We start from the raw sequence: 20,546 nt of genomic DNA, 5'->3' as shown, positions 1-20,546 counted from the left end.
TGGGAACAGGTTTTCTATGTGTATACATATATTTTTTGTTTGTTTTGTTTTGTTTTTGAGATGGAGTCTCGCTCTGTTGCCCAGGCTGTAGTGCAGTGGCACAATCTCAGCTCACTGCAACCTCTACCTCCCAAATTTAAGCAATTCTTGTGCCTTAGCCTCCCACGTGCCTTAGCTGGGACTACAGGCACGTGCCACCCCACCTGGCTAATTTTTGTATTTTTAGTAGAGACAGGATCTTACCATGTTGCCCAGGCTGGTCTCAAACCCCCGACCTCAAGTGATTTGCCTGTCTCAGCCTCCCAGAGTGCTGGGATTACAGGCGTGAGCCACCGTGCCAGGCCTAGAACTCATTTTTTTAGAAGGATCCTAGCATTCATCCATTCATGAGCTCAGATCCTTCATGACTTAATCACCTCTTAAAAATCTCACCTCCCAACACTGTTGAACCAGGGATTGAGTTTCCAATGCGTGAACTTTGGGGGACACATTCAAACCACAGCACTGCCTGAGGCCTCAATTCTACCCTCCCAGCCTATGGCGCTTTGGCCAAAAGCCTCTCTGTTTCTCCTATTAACTTTTAGGAGAATTTCTAATTTTAGTAAATGATAATGACCAGCATGCTCACTTTGCTGAGAGCTCTCCTGGGCTGGCTAGAACGTCAAGGCCTGTTCATATTTCCGTTTTCAGTCATTTATTCCCTTCCTCGCTGGACCTATTTTTAAAATTTACCAAATCAAACAAAAGCAGTTTCAGAAAAACAGCTGGCCACATCATGGTTTGGTTCAGTTCTACAGAAAGTCTGACTCTGTGAAAGCTCTTTAAAAAAGAAAGGGGCCAGGTGCAGTGGCTCACGCCTATAATCCCAGCACTTTGGGAGCCTGACTGAGGCGGATCATGAGGTCAGGAGTTTGAGACCAGCCTGGCCAACGCAGTGAAACCACTTCTCTACTAGAAATACAAAAAATTAGCTGTGTATGGTGGAGGGCACGAGTAATCCCAGCTACTTGGGAGGCTGAGGCTGAACCTGGGAGGTGGAGATTGCAGTGAGCCAAGATCGCACCACTGCCCTCCAGCCTGGGCAATAGTGCGAGACTCTGTCTTAAAAAAAAAAAAAAAAACCAGAAAGGTTCCCACCAATTTAGCCTTTCCAATCGATGAGAGCTGCCAACCTTATTAAGTAGTGAGAGCTTTGGTGAGAGTTCTGAGTCAATAGGATGGCAGTTACAATATTTAAATTCAAATTCTTTTCACATATGGGTTTTTTTTTTAGCAGCTAATAGGTATTTCCTTTACCTTGCACTCGATTCCCCAAATCTGATATGTGATAATAAAATTATGAATATATGAATAATTTGCACACATTAAATTTTGCAATTGCTCTGAAAAGTGTTACCATGCATTTTAAATATTTTTTCTTGAAATTTCCTGATTAAGAGGTTTTTGGAAATGGAGAGCATCAGTTTGGAGCTGTGATTAAAATGAATTCCTTTATTTCTACATTTAAGATTCTGCCGATGGTGCAGACGACATGATTTTAATGTAAATGTGAGCCTACTTTTAAGTCTTTTACTTAATGTGTTTTCATTGTGAATCTAATGATATGCAAACTCAAGCTTTCAAAATAGATGTCTCTTGCACGTTTCAACAGGCCGAAATGCTAGGCAAACTCTGCTTTTTTCATTATTTTAACAGTTATTGGAAAAGTTCACTTTGGACATGTGATTTTTCTAACACTTATTGCCATCCTCACAGAGGATTCATTTTGTATAGCCTTGTGTCTAGCTTCAATACAAAACAAATGCTGACCTAAATAATGAAAGCTTCCATTCACAGGGCTCTTGGGAGATGCTGGGTGCTGTGCTGCATGTTTTGCAACGAGCTGATCTTCTCGTCAATCCGGTAAGGTAGGTGCAATTCTTATTATTACTCCCATTCCACAGATGAGTAGACTAAGGCTGAGGCTGAGAAGTTACAGCTCTTGCCCAAGGTCCAACAGCAAGAATAGGGCAATAGGGCCAGGCGCAGTGGCTCACACCTGTAATCCCGGCATTTTGGGAGGCTGAGGTGGGAGAATCAGATGAGCCCAGGAGTTCAAGACCAGCCGGGCAATGTAGTGAGACCTCATCTCTACTAAAAAAAATTTTTTTTAATTACCCAGGCCTGGTGGCACACACCTGTAGTCCCAGCCACTGAGAAGGCTGAGGCAGGCAGATTCCTTGAGCCTAAAAATTTGAGATAGCAGTGAGCTATGACCATGCCACTGCACTCCAGCCTGGGTGACAGAGACCATGTCTTAAAAAAAAAAGTAGGGTGGCCGGGCGCGGTGGCTTAAGCCTGTAATCCCAGCACTTTGGGAGGCCGAGACAGGCAGATCACGAGGTCAGGAGATTGAGACCATCCTGGCTAACACGGTGAAACCCCGTCTCTACTAAAAACTACAAAAAACTAGCCGGGCGAGGTGGCGGGCACCCGTAGTCCCAGCTACTCTGGGAGGTTGAGGCAGGAGAATGGCGTAAACCCGGGAGGCAGAGCTTGCAGTGAGCTGAGATCTGGCCACTGCACTCCAGCCTGGGCGACAAAGCGAGACTCCGTCTCAAAAAAAAAAAAAAAACAAAAAGAGTAGGGCAATGGGTAAAAACTAAAGAGTTTAAAGTAGAAAAGTGAGATCAGATTTGTGTTAAAAAGAGGAGAAAAGGTAGATGAAAAGCTGTTATAATAATTCAGTGGGAGCAATGGACAGGATTTAGAGTGATGAACCCAAGACAAGCTAAAGTTGATTAAATGGTACAGTGGACTAGATGTGAAGGAAATGATTCACTCAAAAAAATTTAGGCAAGGCACGGTGGCTCATGCCTGTAATCCCAGCACTTTGGTAAGCCAAGGAGGGCAGATCACTAGAGGTCAGGAGATGGAGACCAGCCTGGTCAACATAGTGAAACTCCGACTCTACTAAAAATAGAAAAATTAGCTGGGTGTGGTGGCGGGCACCTGTAATCCCAGCTACTCAGGAGGCTGAGGCAGGAGAATCCCTTGAACCCAGAAGGCGGAGGTTTCAGTGAGCCGAGATTGCACCACTGCACTCCAGCCTGGGAGACAGACTGAGACTCCATCTTAGAAATAAGAAAAAAAAAAAAAAAGCCCATTCTGCCGGTTTCGTGAGAAGAGACTGCCATGGAGACAGAGGGGAAGCTGCAGACAGTTAAGTGGTAAGGTAGGTGCAATTCTTATTATTACTCCCATTCCACAGATGAGTAGGCTAAGGCTGAGGCTGAGAAGTTACAGCTCTTGCCCAAGGTCCAACAGCAAGAATAGGGCAACGGGGCCAGGCGCGGTGGTTCACACCTGTAATCCTGGCACTTTGGGATCGGATCAGATGGGGCGGGAGGATCAGATGAGCCCAGGAGGTCAAGACCAGCCTGGCCAACATAGTGAAACCCCGTTTCTACAAAAACTACAAAAGTTGGCTGGGCGTGGTGGCTCACGAAGTCCCAGCCTTTGGGAGGCCAAGGCAGGTGGATCATGAGGTCAGGAGATGGAAACCATCCTGGCTAACACGGTGAAACCCTGTCTCTACTAAAAATACAAAACTTAGCCGGTCACAGTGGCACACGCCTGTAGTCCCAGCTACTCGGGAGGCTGAGGGAGGACAATCGCTTGAACCCAGAAGGTGGAGGTTGCAGTGAGCTGAGATCGCACCACTGCACTCCAGCCTGGGCAACAGAGCGAGACTCCATCTCAAAAAAAAAAAAAAAGTTAGACAGGTGTGGTGGCACATACCTGTAATCCCAGCCACTTGGGAGGCTGAGGCAGGAAAATCACTTGAACCCCAAGCAGTGGAGGCTACAGTAAGCTGAGATCGCACCACTGCACTCCAGCCTGGGCGACAGAGCGAGACTCCATCTCAAAAGAAGAATAATAATAATAATTAATTAAAAATAAAAACAATAGCCATCTTGGCAACAACTGGTGCTGCCTAAATGAGGAGGCAGGGCCAGCTGCGGAGCCCTCCTGGGGGCCTGGCCAGCAGGGTACCTGTCCTCCACCCCCTAGTGCCTAGTACCCCTGGGCTGAAGCCAGCTGAGCATGGAGACTGAGAGCCTGCCAAGAGCAAGAGAGGTTTCAGGAGGGAACCTGGAGAAGCCTGGTTCCAATGCCAGCATGAGCATCCGGTTCTTAGTCAGTGTCCCTCCTGGGCATTCTGCAGGAAATCTCTTCTCTTCTCTTCTCTTCTCTTCTCTTCTCTTCTCTTCTCTTCTCTTCTCTTCTCTTCTCTTCTCTTCTCTTTTCTCTTCTCATCAGACAGAGTCTCACTCTGTTGCCCAGGCTGGAGTGCAGTGGTACAATCTCAGCTCAATGCAACCTTCACCTCCTGGGTTCAAGCAATTATCCTGCCTCAGCCTCCCAAGTAGCTGGGACTACAGGTGCCTGCCACCACGTCCGGCTAATTTTTGTATTTTTAATAGAGACAGGATTTCACCACATTGGCCAGGCTGGTGTCAAACTCCTGACCTCAGGTGATCTGCCCGCCTCAGCCTCCCAAAGTACTGGGATTACAGGTGTGAGCCACTGCGCCCTACAAAAGATCATTTCTCATCCAGACGGCTACTGAGAGCAGGACCCCAGAGAGTGTTCATTTTTGAGTGCAATGTGGGAACTAGGCCTTGAACCCACCCTATGGGCTTTCCACTAAGAGCCCACAGAGCCGGGTTCAAGGCTTGGTTCTCCCACTTACAGGGCTTGAGCAATTCACTTTCCCTCCCTGAGTCTTGGTGACCTGTGCTGTGAAATAGAGAGAGACACCTACCACCTGCTGTCAGAGCCCATCAAGGTAAGAACACAAGAGGGAGGTGCCCATCAACATGGGTCCTCTTCATGGAAGAGGGGCAGAGGAAAGATTCATGCATGATTAATGACTGGCAGCAATTTCCTGCCTGCCTTTGAAATGAATCAAAAATAAGTGAAAAAGTGTGGCTGAGGCAAAGCATTTGGGTCTGCAGGGACTCTGCAGTGGACCAGAGGAGGCCTGGGGCTGGCTGAGTCATCTAAGTGGGTGATCGGTTTTTTCCTGTTTTCAAAATGAGAGCCAGGTTCCAGAGGGGATACGTGGAGTGGGATTAAACGTTTTCCTCCAAGCATCCTCCCAGTGGAAGCCTTCCCAAGCAGCATCATTGGGTAAATTTCCGTTTCCACTATCTGAAAGAACTGGGAGGAGGAATGGCAAATTTCTTTTTTCTTTTTTTTTCTTTCTTTTTTTTTTTTTTTTTTTTTTTTTTTTGAGACAGAATCTCTCTCTGTCACCCAGGCTGGAGTCCAGTGGTACAATCTTGGCTCACTGCAACCTCCGCCTCTTGGGTTCAAGCAATTCTCCTGCCCCAGCCTCCCAAGTAGCTAGCTGGGAATACAGGGGTGTGCCACCACACCTGGCTATTTTTTGTGTGTGTGTGTATTTTTAGTAGAGACAGAATTTCACCATGTTGGCCAGGATGGTCTCGATCTTCTGACCTCATGATCCACCTGCCTCAGCCTCCCAAAGTGCTGGGATTACAGGCGTGAGCCACCATGTCCAGCTGGAATGGCAAATTTCTTATCCAAAGATAAAGTGTCTCTCTAAATCTCAAATTTTTTTTTTTTTTTTTTTTGAGACAGAGTTTCACTCGGTCACCTAGGCTAGAGTACAATGGTACCATCTTGGTTCACTGCAAACTCCGCCTCCCAGGTTCAAGTGATTCTCATGCCTCAGCCTCCAGAGTAGCTTGAATTACAGACATGTGCAGCCACAGCTGGCTCATTTTTGTATTTTTAGTAGAGATGGAGTTTCACCATGTTGGCCAGGCTGGTCTCGGACTCCTGGCCTCAATCCACAATGCTGGGATTATAGGTGTGAGCCACCACGCCCAGCCTAAATTCTGAAATCTTTATGGCTGAAATGAATTACTTCAAAATAATACAAGAGAGGCAGATATAGTTACGTGTATAGATTAGACCAGGTCAGCCTGACTTGATGGATGATGGGTATGTGAGGGTTTTTTTTTTAATCAATAAAAGTTTGTTGTTTTTAAATAGCAAAAAGTTATTTTAAATATAATATCCAATACTCAATATGTATTGAGTCTTTTTTCTTTTTAAAACAAATTTTTATTTCTCAATTATACCTAAAAGAGTCTTTTTAAAGTTAATATTCTTTTTTTTTCTTTCTTCTTTTTTTTTTTTTTAGGGACAGAGTCTTACCTTGTCACCCAGGCTGGAGTGCAGTGGTGCAATCATAACTCACTGTAACCTTAAACTCCTAGGTTCAAGTGATTCTTCTGCCTCAGCCTCCCCAGAAGCTGGGATTATAGGCATGCAACCACAACTGGCTAATTTTTTTTTTTTTTCCAGAGATGGAGTCTCGCTATGTTGCCCAGGCTGGTCTCGAACTTCTGGTCTCAAGTGATCCTCCCACCTCAGTCTTCCAAAGTGTTGGGATTACAGACATTAGCCACCACGCCTGGCCTAAAATTAATATTCTTTAATGAAGCAATTCCACTTTTAGGAATTTCGCATGAAAGAGATGCAAAGCAGATTACTAGAAAGAGCTGGGTGGTTTTTAATTGCAAAAAAATTGGAAATAACCAAAATGCCTATTAATAAAAGACTGCTTAAAAATTATAGTATGCCTGATCAATAGAATGCTAAGCACTGTTGACAAAAAAAAGATGATATGAGGCTGGGCGCGGTGGCTTATGCCTGTAGTCCCAGGACTTTGGGAGGCCGAGATGGGCAAATCACTTGAGGTCAGGAGGTAGAGACTAGCCTGGCCAACTTGGTGAAACCCCGTCTCTACTAAAAATACAAAAACTGGCCAGGCATGTTAGCGTGCACCTGTAATCCCAGCTATTCCGGAGGCTGAGGCAGGAGAATTGCGCCACTGCATTCCAGCCCAGACCACAGAGCAAGAGACTCCGTCTCAAAAAAAAAAAAAAGAAAATTAAAGTAAATAAATAAGTAAATAAAACAGAGGATGATATGAAAGCAAAAAATAAACTAAGAAAAATGTTTGCATCTCACACCAGGCACGGTGGCTCACGCCTGTAATCCTAGCACTTTGAGACGCCGAGGCAGGTGAATCATGAAGTCAGGAGGTCGAGACCATCCTGGCTAACACGGTGAAACCCCATCCCTACTAAAGATACAAAAAGTTAGCCAGGCATGGTGGCATGTGCCTGTAGTCTCAGCTACTCGGGAGGCTGAGGCAGGAGAATCGCTTGAACCCAGGAGGCAGAAGTTGCAGTGAGCCGAGATTGCACCACTGCATTCCAGCCTGGGTGACAGAGCGAGACTCCATCTCAAAAAAAAAAGGAAGGAAGGAAGGAAGGCAGAGAGAGAGAGAGAGACAAGAAAGAGAGAGAGGAAGGAAGGAAGGAAGGAAGGGAGGGAGGGAGGAAGGAAGGAAGGAAGGAAGGAAGGAAGGAAGGAAGGAAGGAAGGAAGGAAGGCAGGCAGGCAGGAAGGCAGGCCGGCCATAGTACCCTATTAAGTTTCAGGTGTAGGGGTTAGTCATCGAATATTATTAAGATGGGTCCTATTTCCATTTGAAATGTAAATATCATGTACATGACAATAGATTCTTTCATATAGATTCAAGATCAAAACAGCGTACCTGCTGAGATAGACTGTTGACTCCAAGGGTTTCTTGCTTTTTTTTTTTTTTTTTTTCCCCAGATGAGTCTTGCTCTGTCGTCCAGGCTGGAGTGCAATGGCTTGATCTCGGCTTACTGCAAGCTCTGCCTCCCCGGTTCATGCCATTCTCCTGCCTCAGCCTCCCGAGTACCTGGGACTACAGGCACACACCACCACACCCAGCTAATTTTTTTCTTTTTTTTTCTTTTTTTTTTTGAGACGGAGTCTCGCTCCGTCCCACTGGCTGGAGTGCAGTGGCGCGATCTCAGCTCACTGCAAGCTCCGCCTCCAGGTTTCCTGCCATTCTCCTGCCTCAGCCTCCCAAGTAGCTGGGACTACAGGTGCCCGCCACCGCGCCTGGCTAATTTTTTGTATTTTTTTTTAGTAGAGACGGGGTTTCACCGTGGTCGTGATCTCCTGACCTTGTGATCTGCCCGCCTCAGCCTCCCAAAGTGCTGGGATTACAGGTGTGAGCCACGCTAATTTTTTTCTTTGTATTTTTTAGTAGAGATGGGGTTTCACCTTGTTAGCCAGGACGGTCTTGATCTCCTGACCTCATTAGCCAGGATGGTCTTGATCTCCTGACCTAGTTAGCCAGGATGGTCTTGATCTCCTGACCTCATTAGCCAGGATGGTCTTGATCTCCTGACCTAGTTAGCCAGGATGGTCTTGATCTCCTGACCTCATTAGCCAGGATGGTCTTGATCTCCTGACCTAGTTAGCCAGGATGGTCTTGATCTCCTGACCTCATTAGCCAGGATGGTCTTGATCTCCTGACCTAGTTAGCCAGGATGGTCTTGATCTCCTGACCTCATTAGCCAGGATGGTCTTGATCTCCTGACCTAGTTAGCCAGGATGGTCTTGATCTCCTGATCTCATTAGCCAGGATGGTCTTGATCTCCTGACCTCCTCATCCGCCCACCTCGGCCTCCCAAAGTGCTGGGATTACAGGCATGAGATGCCCGAGGGACTCCGGGGGTTTCGATCAATACCATAACAAACCTTTTGCCTTTGACATACTCTGAATTTTGTTGTTTGGGGGCTGGGTGTGTGTGCGTACAGTGTCCGTCTGTATCAGTGCCAGTGCCTGCTACTTTCCTGGTTCTGTGTTGAGGAGAAGGATGTATAAAGAACCATGAAACATTAGCCCTCACTTTGTTTTGAATTACAGACTAATGTTAGTGTTCTCAAAACTGAATTTTCTTCCTTAAAATTAAAGCATTTTTTTCTTTTAGTTTTAATGAGGTATTGCTAACTGAAGCCAGTTTGACACAGTGAGAGAGATGTCAAATTGATTTGAAAGGTGTGCAGTCTGATTTAAAACCAAATCCTGAATCTTTTTAAAGAACAATAAAACATATTTTACATACAAAAAAAATCATGTATGTATGTTAGTATATGAATAGGAAAAACTAGAAAGGAAGAGGGTTAGCCAAGCCATCCAATGTCTTGTTTCTCTGTATGTTCTCAGCTTAGATGCTGCTGAGAACATACAGAGAAATAAGAAGTTTCACTGTAAATTCTACAAAGAAAGAGAACTTTTGTTTCGTTCTCTGTTATGTTCCCAGTGTCTGACACGTAATATCTACTTGGTAAATATTTATGGGGCGGAAGGAAGAAGGAAGGGATGGAGGATGAGAGGAAGGAGGGAGCGATCGAAGAGTCCTGGCCCCTGAGTTGTTCACTGTAACTCACAGCCAGGCTTGGAAACTGATGTGTGGGCAGAGTGCAAAGAACATGGGGAGAAAAGGGCTCTGAGTTGGTAGGGACTTTGCATAAACTCTCTCTCGTCCTTATGTTAGCATCCTCCTTTCCACAGAAGAGAAGTCATTTGCAAAGTCGTCAGGCATGAAGCCCATCTTGAAATTCAAGGCTTAGTGGGCATGGTGGCTCAGGCCTATAATCTCAGCATTTTTGGAGGCTGCAGCAAGAGGATTGCTTTGAGCCCAAGAGTTCGAGACCAGCCTGGACAACATAGTGATACCCTATCTCTTAGAAAAAAAAATTAATTAGGCTGGGCACAGTGGCTCATGCCTGTAATCCCAGCACCTTGGGAGGCTGAGGTGGGCAGATCACCTGAGGTCAAGAGTTCAAGACAAGCCCAGCCAACAGGACGAAACCCCATCACTACTACTAAAGATACAAAAATTAGCCAGGGGTAGTGGCGGGCACCTGTAATCCCAGCTACTCAGTAGGTTGAGGCAGGAGAATCGCTTGAACCCAGGAGGTGGAGGTTGCAATGAGCCAAGATCGTGCCACTGCACTCCAGCCTGGGTGACAGAGAGAGATTCCATCTCAAAAAAAAAAAAAAAAAAAAAAATTAATTAAAAAACAAATTCAAGGCTTATGTGGTTGCAGAGAACACTCTTCTTTCAGGACAAATGAGAAGGAGATATTCCTGTGAAGTCGGGGGCACAAGTATTGGCAATGAATACACTGTATCTCCAAAGCAGATAGATCTTAGACAACCAGAAACTCTGGGAAAAGGACACACTCATCAACCTCTGGGGGAAACTGGCTTCAGGTAACTCAAAGATGACACCCAATGTCGCTCTGGGGAACTACATGGAAATCCTAAACGATGTTAAAGAAGAGGGAGCAAGGCTGCCCTTTCCTTCCACTGCTGTCCAGCCAGCTCCATAAGGCTCTGAGAGTCTGGGCTGAATGAGGAGACTGGCCAGGGCTTGGCTAAAAGAACCTTTCACTCAAAAGTAAGCCCAAAGCAAGATGAGCTGCATTCTCGGGGCCGCCGTATGTTTTCTCTGCCTGAATAAGCTGCTGCCGATGTATTTATCTGGGTTATTTTCTGATTCCCGTGACTGCATTTGAATAGCAGAAATCCTGGCAAGAGGAGACGAAGATTTGGGCTAAAAACTTGACTGAGGCTAACATCTGAGGAGGACCCTGGAGTCACAGGAGCCTGGGTGGGAATCTGCTTTGCCACCTACCAGCTATGTAGCTCTGGTCACACGACTTCACCTTGCTAAGCCTCAGTTTCTTGTTTGTAAGTGGAGATGATGATACCTATTTTGCAAGGTTGCCGAGTTGATTGCATGACGTCACTGACGTGCACAGTAGTAAAACAGAAAAGGCTTAGCAAGTGTTGATGTCATTACTAATGTGGCTGACATTTACTGAGCCCTTACCAAAGCCTTTGACAATCACTGTCTTTTTTCCTTCCTTCCTTTCTCTCTCTTTTTCTTTTTTTGAGACAGGGTCTTACTCTGTTGCCCAGGCTGAAGTGCAGTGGCCTGATCACAGCATCATGGCTCACAGCAGCCTTGACTTCCTGGGCTCAAGCAATCCTCCCATCTCAGCCCCCTCCCCAACAACAAGCTGGGATTACAGGCATGCGGCAGGCACCACACTCAGCTAATTTTCAAATTTTCTGTAGAGACAGTGTCTTGCTATGTTGCCCAGGCTGTTCTCCAAATCCTGGCCTCAAGCAATCCACCCACCTCAGCCTCCCAAAGTGGTACGATTACCGACATGAGCCACCACATCCAACAAATCACTGCCTTTTTCAATGCTCACAACAAACCTCTAAGGTAGCTAATGTTTCTTTTCTTTTCTTTTCTTTTCTTTTCTTTTCTTTTCTTTTTGAGACAAGTTTCGCTCTTGTCGCCCGGAGTGCAATGGCACGATTTTGGCGCACTGTAACCTCCTCCTCCCGGGTTCACGCAATTCTCGTGTCTCAGCCTCCTGAGTAGCTGGGATTACAGGCACCCGCCACCACACCCAGCTAATTTTGTGTGTTTAGTAGAGACAGGATTTCACCATGTTGCCCAGGCTGGTCTCAAACTTCCGACCTCAGGCAATCCGCCCACCTCAGCCTCCCAAAGTACTGGGATTACAGGTGTAAGCCACCACACCTGGCAACTCTTCTTTTTTTCTTTTCTTTTTTTTTTTTAAAGAAATTCTCACTCTGACACCCAGGCTGGAGTTCAGTGGCGCAATCTCAGCTCACTGCAACCTCCACCTTCCAGGTTCAAGCAATATTCGTGTCTCAGCCTCCCAGCATAGCTGGGACTACAGGCATGTGCCACCACATCTGGCTAATTTTTGTCTTTTTGGTGGAGCTAGGGTTTTGCCATGTTAGCCAGGCTGGTCTGGAACTCCTGGCCTCAAGCAATCCACCTGCCTTGACCTCCCAAAGTGCTGGGATTATAGGTGTGAGCCACTGCAGCTGGCCTGAAGTAGCTAATATTTCCATCTGCATTGTGTAGCTGGGTAAAACCAAGGTCCAGAGAGAATGACGAAGATCACATATTAATAAGTAGCTAAGCTGGGATTCAAATCCAGTCCATCTGACTTCAGAATGCCCACTGTGCAGCATTACTCCATAGTGGCTCTGTTCATCACTGAGATGTCTGAGGAAAACAAACGTACAGAGAGTGACTCCAGTGTATTATTGTTGAGGAGATCATTCAAAGTTAAACGTACTTGGCTGGGTGTGGTGTCATGTGCCTGTAATGCCAACTACTCAGGAGGCTGAGGCAGGAGGACTGCTTGACCCCCGGAGTTCCGGCCCACCCCAGACAATATAACAAGACACCCCTCTCTAAAAAATATAATAGTTTTTTAAAAGATTAAATGTACCTGATTTTTAAATGGGCCAAAAGTCTGAAAAGACATTTCTCTAAGGAAGAGGTACAAATAGCCAGAAAGCACCCTCAAAAATGCTCAGTTTCTGTTTGTTTGTTTGTTTGTTTGTTTGTTTGAGACGGAGTTTCATTCTTATCACCCAGGCTGGAGTGCAATGGCGAGATCTCAGCTCACCACAACCTCTGCCTCCCGGGTTCAAGTGATCCTCCTGCCTCAGCCTCCTGAGTAGCTGGGATTTCAGGCATGCACCACCACGCCCGGCTAATTTTGTATTTTTAGTAGAGACAGGGTTTCTCTGTGTTGGTCAGGCTGGTCTCAAACTCCTGACCTCAGGCGATCCGCCTGCCTCAGCCTCCCAAAGTGCTGGGATTACAGGCATGAGCCGCTGTGCCTGGCGTTTTTTTAATTTTTAAATAAAAGATGCTCAAGCTGGGGGCGGTGGCTCACACCCGTAATCCCAGCACTTTGGGAGGCTGAGGCAGGTGGATCACCTGAGGTTGGGAGTTTGAGACCAGCCTGCTCAACATGATGAAACCCCGTCTCTAGTAAAAATACAAAAATTAGTCAGATATGGTGATACACACCTATAATCCCAGCTACTCAGGAGACTGAGGCAGGAGAATCACTTGAACCTGGGAGGCAGAGGTTGCAGTGAGCCAAGATCACGCCACTGTACTCCAGCCTGGGCAGCAGAGTGAGATTCCATGTCAAAAAAAAAAGAGTGGGTATAAATGTGACTGCAAAACTGCCTGAGTGGCTACTCTCAGCTTACAGGGTAGCCCGATTCTGCAGGAGCAGTCACAGAGCTATAACACCTAAGGAGTTGTAACACCACTGCTTTAATAAAGCTGTTCTATTTTACCTCCAGCTTGCCCTTCAGTTCTTTCCTGGGCAAAGCTAAGAACCCTCATGGGCTAAGCCCCACTTTGGGGCTCACCTGCCCTGCATCAGTCATAAATTTCATTTGGCCTCTGGAGAGAATGTTGTTAGTGTTAAGCACTGTTTAAGGTCTAACAGATGAATGGATAGTAAAGAGGCAGGGAGGAGGAAGGGGAAGGCGTATCCCTTGCCTCCAGCCTTCCAGAGTCCAGGAGAAATTGTAGTAGGAAGAGGGGAGGACTCTTTCTAACTGCAACCAAGTACAGGAAATCCACCAGATTACATACTGTTCAGATTGCTCAGCGAAAGCATGAACTTTGCAGATCTCTCAACAAGGTAGTAAAACACCACTGCAAACAGCAACAAAGACAGGCTGCAAGCAACTAATTGAGGTATCCAGAAGAGAGACTTGATACCACCACATCAAAATAGGCTCTGCCAAGCCCACAGCCCCCAGGCAACAGACTCTGGGTCTGGACATGACTAGAATGAGTCCTCAGCCTCCAACTGGTCTGTCCTGGACCTGTGGGAATAGCAGAGTTTTGTGAGACTTCCATTATGATGTGAGTTTCAGTAAGGATTACTTAGTGCGTGAGAGCTGTGTGACAAATACAACAGCCTCAAAATTTACTTGTCTATTTCGTCCTTTCTGTAAAAACAACTTTGTTGAGATGTAATTTACATGCTATAAAATTCACCCTTTAAAGTGAACAATTCCATGGTTTTTAGTATATCCAGAGTTGCAGCATCTCACCACAATCAATTTTAGAATATTTTCATCATTCCCCAAAGAAATCCTATATTGGCCAGGTACAGTGACTCACACCTGTAATCCCAGCAGTTTGAGAGTCCGAGGTGGGAGGATTACTAGGGCCCAGGAGTTTGAGACCAGCCTGGGCAACATAGCAAGACTTGCATCTCTACAAAAGTAAAAAAAAAAAAAATTGTCCAGGTGTGATGGTGCATACCTGTAGTCCCAGCTACTTGGGAAGTTGAGGCAAGAGGATTGGTTGAGGCCAGGAGTCTGAGGGAGGCTACAGTGAGCTATGGTTTCACCACTGCACTCCAGTCTGGGTGAAAGAGTGAGCCCTTGCAAGAAAGAAAAGAAAAAAAAGAGAGGGAAGGGGAGGAGAGGGAAGGGGAGGGGAGGTGGAGGGGGAGAGAGGAGGCCAAACACAGTGGCTCACTCCTGTAATCCCAGCACTTTGGGAGAATGAGGTGGGCAGATCACAAGGTCAGGAGTTTGAGACCAGCCTGGCCAACCTGGTGAAACCCCATATCTACAAAAATTAGAAAAATTAGCTGGGCATGGTGGTGCACACCTATAGTCCCAGCTACTCAGGAGGCTGAGGCAGGAGAATCACTTCAACTTGGGAGGCAGAGGTTGCAGTGAGCTGAGATTGTGCCACTACACTCTAGTCTGGGCAACAAGAGCAAGACTCCATCTCAAAAAAAAAAAAAAATGACCAGGCGTGGTGGCTCATGCCTGTAATCCCAGCACTTTGGGAGGCCAAGGCAGGCGGATCATGAGGTCAGGAGATCAAGACCATCCTGGCTAATGTGGTGAAACACCGTCTCTACTAAAAAATACAAAAAACTTAGCCAGGCCGGGCGCGGTGGCTCACGCCTGTAATCCCTGCACTTTGGGAGGCCGAGGCGGGCGGATCATGAGGTCAGGAGATCGAGACCATCCTGGCTAACACGGTGAAACCCCGTCTCTACTAAAATACAAAAAAATTAGCCGGGCGCGGTGGCGGGCGCCTGTAGTCCCAGCTACTCGGGAGGCTGAGGCAGGAGAATGGCGCGAACCCGGGAGGCGGAGCTTGCAGTGAGCCGAGATCGTGCCACTGCACTCCAGCCTGGGTGACCGAGTGAAGACTCCGCCTCAAAAAAAAAAAAAAAAAAAAAAAACTTAGCCAGGTGTGGTGGCGGGCACTTGTAGTCCCAGCTACTAAGGAGACTGAGGCAGGAGAATGGCATGAACCCAGGAGGCGGAGCTTGCAGTGAGCGGAGATTGCACCACGGCACTCCAGCCTGGGCAACAGAGCAAGTCTGTCTAAAAAAAAAAAAAAAAAAAAAAGTCACTCACCATGTCCTTCCAGTCACTTCCCAGCCCCTAGGAACCAGAAATCCATTTTTGTCTCTGGATTTGCCTATTTTGTACATTTCCTATAAATGGAATCATACACTGTGTCATCTTCTGTGTCTGTCTTCCTTTTGCTCAGCATAATGTTTTCAGGGTCTATCCATATTATAGCATGCACTTCATTCCTTTTTTCTTTTTTTTTTTTTTAGACTGTCTCGCTCTGTCATCCAGTCTAGAGTTCAGGGGCATGATCTCAGCTCACTGCAACCTCTGCCTGCCGAGTTCAAGTGATTCTTCTGCCTCGGCCTCCCGAGTAGCTGGGACACAGGCACCTGCCACCACGCCCAGCTAATTTTTGTACTTTTTTAGTACAGATGGGGTTTCACCATGTTGACCAGGCTGGTCTTGAACTCCTGACCTCAAGCAATCCTCCCAAAGTGCTAGGATTACAGGTGTGAGCCACCGCGCCCACTTCATTCCTTTATATGGCCAAATACTATTTCATTGTATGGGTAGACTACATTTTCTTTATCCATTCATTAGTTGAGGGACATTTGGGATGTCTGCACTTTTTGGCTATAACAGAGAGTAATGACAGTACCGACATTAATACTGCTATGGGCATTTGTGCACGAGCTTTTGAGTGCACAGGTGTTTTTAGTGGTCTTGGGTATTTACCTAGGAGTGGAATTGCTGCGTCATATGGTTAACTTTTTGTTTCCCAGGCTGGAGTGCAGTGGCGTGATCTCAGTTCACTGTAACCTCTACCTCCTGGGTTCAGGCAGTTCTCCTGCCTCAGCCTCCCGAGTAGCTGGGATTACAGGCATCCACTACCATGTCCAGCTAATTTTTGTATTCTTAGTAGAGATGGAGTTAGAGACGGGGTTTCATCAGGTTGGCCAGGCTGGTGATCTGCTTGCCTCAGCCTTCCAAATTGCTGGGATTACAGGCATGAGCCACCGTGCCCAGCTACACCCTTTTTTTCTTTTTCTTTTTCTTTTTCTTTCTTTCTTTTTTCTTTTTTTTTTTTTTTTGGAAACAGAGTTTCACTCTTGTTGCCCAAGCTGGAGTGCAGTGGTGTGATCTCAGCTCACTGCAACCTCTACCTCCCGGGTTCAAGCGATTTTCCTGCCTCAGTCTCCCGAGTACCTGGGGTTACAGGCATGCACCACCCAGCTAATTTTTTGTATTTTTAGAAGAGATGCGGTTTCACCATGTTGGCCAGGCTGGTCTTGAACTCCTGACTTCAGGTGATCCACCTCCCTCGGTCTCCCAAAGTGCTGGGATTACAGGTGTGAGCCACTGCGCCTGGCCATATACCCACTTTTAATAACATGCAGGTTAAAGCTGGGCGCAGTGGCTCACGCCTGTAATCCCAGCACTTTGGGAGGCCTAGGCAGGCGGATTCACGAAGTCAGTAGATCAAGACCATCCTGGCCAACACGGTGAAATGCTGTCTCTACTAAAAAATACAAAAAATTAGGAGGGCGTGGTGGCGCGCGCCTGTAATCCCAGCTACTCAGGAGGCTGAGGCAGGGGAATCGCTTGAACCCAGGAGGCAGAGGTTGCAGCGAGCCGAGTTCGTGCCACTGAACTCCAGCCTGATGACAGAGCAAGACTCCATCTCAAATAATTAATTAATAATATGCCGATTAAGTAGTGGTTTATGCAGAATTTCTAGGGAAGGGGTGGTAACTTTTGGGCCCTCAGGGCATTGCCAGGAAATGGGCAGTAAGTCCTGGAGTGTTGCCATGGCGATGGTAAACTGACATGGCACACTGGTGGGCATGTCTGATGGAAAGCTGCCTAGTCCTCAACTGGGTCCAGTGTCTGAGCCCCACCCCTGGAGTTGAGTCCCACCTCCTACCTCAGTAGAGCATCAGTCAAAGCAGAAAGCGGAGGCCTCTGCTGATCTGGTGGGAGAGTCCGTCTCACCTTTCCCCAGAGCTCCCTCCGTCCTGTGTGGGGATGAGGCAGAGAAGCTGTTACACACCTCCAGGGTACAACATCCACATCACAGTTCCTGGGGGCGGCGTTCACAGTGGGCAGGGCCCAGCCTACAAGGCAGTAAGGTGTAGGTCTGTGGAGGGGAGATACTGGGAGAAAGAAAAGGATCCCACATTCATCCTCATCTAAATCAACTCAATCTATTATCTCTCTCTCCCACAGCAGCCCTGACCGTGCTGCCTGTGTTTCTGTTGACTGTATAAATATTTTGTCTTACCAACAGAATGATGACATTTGAAGACAGGAAATAGAACTTATTTTTCTGGCTATCTCCCAGATAAATTGTTATAAACCAAAACTGTGGACACATGGAATGTTAGGCAGAATAATAGCTCCTAAAAATATCCACTTCCTGATCCCCAGAACCTGCGAATATGTGACCTTATGTGGCAAAAGGGATGTTGCAGATGAGTTTGGAGATTCAGCTAAAGATATTGAGGCCGTGTGTCATGGCTCAAGCCTGTAATCCCAGCACTTAGACAGACTGAGGCAGGAGGATTGCTTGAGGCCAGGAATTTGAGACCACCCTGGGCAATATAGCGAGAGCCCGTATCTACAAACAATTTAAAAATTAGCCAGGCATGGCGGTATGTGCCTGTAGTTCCAGCTGCTTGGGAGACAGGCAGGAGGATGGCTTGAGCACAGAAGTTGGCAGGGAGCTATGACTGCACCACTGCATTCCAGCCTGGATGACAGAGCGAGACCCTATCTCAAAAAGAGAGAGAGAGAGATTTTGAGATGAGAAGATCATGGGTTATTCAGATGTGTCCAGTGAAATAAGCCCATTCAAATGGCTTCTTAAAAGAGTGGGGAAGGGCTGGGCATGGTGGTTCACACCTGCAACCCCAGCACTTTGGGAGGCAGAGGCAGGTGGATCACCTGAGGTCAGGAGTTTGAGACTAGCCTGGCCAACATAGTGAAACCCTGTCTCTACTAAAAATACAAAAATTAGCTGGGCGTGGTGGCAGGCGCCTGTAATTCCAGCTACTCAGGAGGCTGAAGCAGGAGAATCACTTGAACCTGGGAGGCGGAGCTGCAGTGAACTGAGATCGAGTCATTGCACTCCAGCCTGGGGGACAAGAGTGATACTTTGTCTCAAAAAAAAAAAAAAAAAAGAAAAGAGTGGGGAAGTAGTCTCAGAGTCATAGAAGTAAATGTGACAATGGGAACCAAAGTCAAAGTGATGTAGGGCCATGAGCCAAGGAAAATGCAAAAATTAGCCGGTGTGGTGGCAGGCACCTGTAGTCCCAGCTACTCAGGAGGCTGAGGCAGGAGAATGGCATGAACCTGAGGGGCGGAATTTGCAGTGAGCCGAGATGGCGCCACTGCACTCCAGCCTGGGCAACAGAGTGAGACTCCATCTCAAAAAAAAAAAAAAAAAAAGCTAGCTAGGCATGAGGACGTTCACCCACAGTCCTAGCTACTCAGCCTGGGCTTGGTGCCTCACACCTGTAATCCCAGCACTTAGGGAGGCCAAGGCAGGTGGATCACTTGAGACCAGGAGTTCAAGATCAGCCTGGGCAACAGTATGAAACCCTGTCTCTACTAAAAGTACAAAAATTAGCCGGACATGGTGATGGGCACCTGTAATCTCAGCTATTCGGGAGGCTGAGGCAGGAGAATCGCTTGAACCCAGGAGGTGGAAAAAAAAAAAAAAAGCAGCAGCTGGGCAAGGGGGCTCATGCCTATAATCCCAGCACTCTGGGAGGCCGAGGCGGGTGGATCACTTGAGGTCAGGAGTTTGAGACCAGACTGACCAACATGATGAAACCCAACCTCTACTAAAGTACAAAAAATTAGCTGTGTGTGGTGGTGCATGCCTGTATCAGCTACTCAGGAGGCTGAGGCATGAGAATCTCTTGAATACAGGAGGCGGAGGTTGCAGTGAGCTCAGTTCTACAAAAAATTTTAAAAATTAGCTAGGCATGGCCGGGCGCGGTGGCTCACGCCACAGCAGTGGCATGAACCCCGAAGTACTCAATGTAGGGGGACCCACACCTGCACTGCTTGAGCAGCTTATAATTTCTCAGCCCTGCATTTTATAACGACAGCAGCGTCCAAGTCCGTCTGTTATCATCAAGAAGGGAAGTGCGAAGTGGGAACAGTCAGTCCTCAAAGCCTTCCTTCCTGTCCCCGGGGTGTGTACGTTGCCAGTTTCAGGACAAATTGAGGAAATAGAGACACTGAAGTCAGTTTGTTCAGAAGCGAATCATAGGCGGTTGAAAGCCCAGCTCAGTTCTGAAATTATGTTCTTGATATTTACATGAAATTATGCTGAGAGTAGATGAGAAGTTTTATTTTAATTTGGCAAAACGAAAAGTTGACTTTGTTCTTCACCCAAAATTTTGGAAAATTTCCTGATCTGTGACATTCTAATTTCTGTTGAGACGCTGGTGCACTTGTGACTCAGAGAAGCCCATGGGCTAGGGGAGGAAGGGAATGGACCATGCAAACCCGTTCGCAGCGTTACACAGAGAGAAAGAGATGCCGAGCCTCTCCTCATTGTTTTCATTATGCAGCATGTCAACATCTCAAAAAGTAAAGAGAGTAGCATCTACCATCACTGGGCTTCAAAAATTATCAACCAAGGAGGGCCAAGCTGAACTTACCTTTACTCCTGTCTACTTCCCCTTGGATTTTTTTTTTCTGAGACAGAGTCTTGTTCTGTCGTCCAGGCTGGAGTGCAGTGGCAAGATCTTGGCTCACTGCAAACTTCGCCTTCCAGGTTCAAGCAATTCTCCTGCCTCAGCTTCCCAAGTAGCTGGGACTACAGGCGCCTGCCACCACATCCGGCTAATTTTTATATTTTTAGTAGAGAAGAGGTTTCGCCACGTTGGCCAGGCTGGTCTCAAACTCCTGACCTCAGGTGATCCACCCACCCTGGGCTCCCAAACTGCTGGGATTACAGGCGTGAGCCACCACACCCAGCAAGTTTCCATTTTAAACACCCCACAGTCTCTGTATTTCCTATGAATTGGTAGTTGGATCTATAGGCTTGTTTGTATTTATGTTCAATCTTTTTGTCAAAAAATATTTCAAAAATAGTTTTGAGCATGCTTTCCTCACAGACACACAATGACCAATTGTCTCTTTGTGGTGTTGGCAGCCATTGGTGCTTGATGACAAGATTCACAGTTCATTAGGAGTGCTTCTTTGTTTCTATTTGGTGAGGTGACCAGGTGACCAACCCTTCCCAGTTCACCTGGAACTTCCCCAGTTTTAGCATCTTCGGTCCCATGTCCCAGAAAACCACTCAGTCCCAGTACAGCTGGTCACCCTGCAGGAAAGTCATGTTTTAGGCAGTGACT

The 20,546-nt window shown here is 46.9% G+C and overlaps 1 long non-coding RNA gene across 6 annotated transcripts in view; it reads left to right on the top strand.

Moving 5' to 3' along the window:
- The window catches only part of LOC119621174 (uncharacterized), a 65,555-nt gene that overhangs the window by 30,138 nt on the left and 14,871 nt on the right, over positions 1-20,546 (top strand). For 4 of the 6 annotated variants that reach the window (XR_012092918.1, XR_012092914.1, XR_012092913.1 and 1 more), the window contains 2 exons: positions 1,837-1,907; positions 4,738-18,899. This is a non-coding gene — a long non-coding RNA (uncharacterized lncRNA). Of the gene's footprint in view, positions 1-1,836; positions 1,908-4,737; positions 18,900-20,546 lie in introns of those variants that run through there. The other 2 variants (XR_012092916.1, XR_012092917.1) reach the window with 2 other exon arrangements.

This window comes from Chlorocebus sabaeus, chromosome 5 (assembly GCF_047675955.1).
Source record: "Chlorocebus sabaeus isolate Y175 chromosome 5, mChlSab1.0.hap1, whole genome shotgun sequence".
Taxonomy (NCBI): Eukaryota; Metazoa; Chordata; class Mammalia; order Primates; family Cercopithecidae; genus Chlorocebus; species Chlorocebus sabaeus.
Note: the sequence above shows the minus strand (reverse complement) of the source record. Positions and strands in the feature narration are given on the sequence as shown.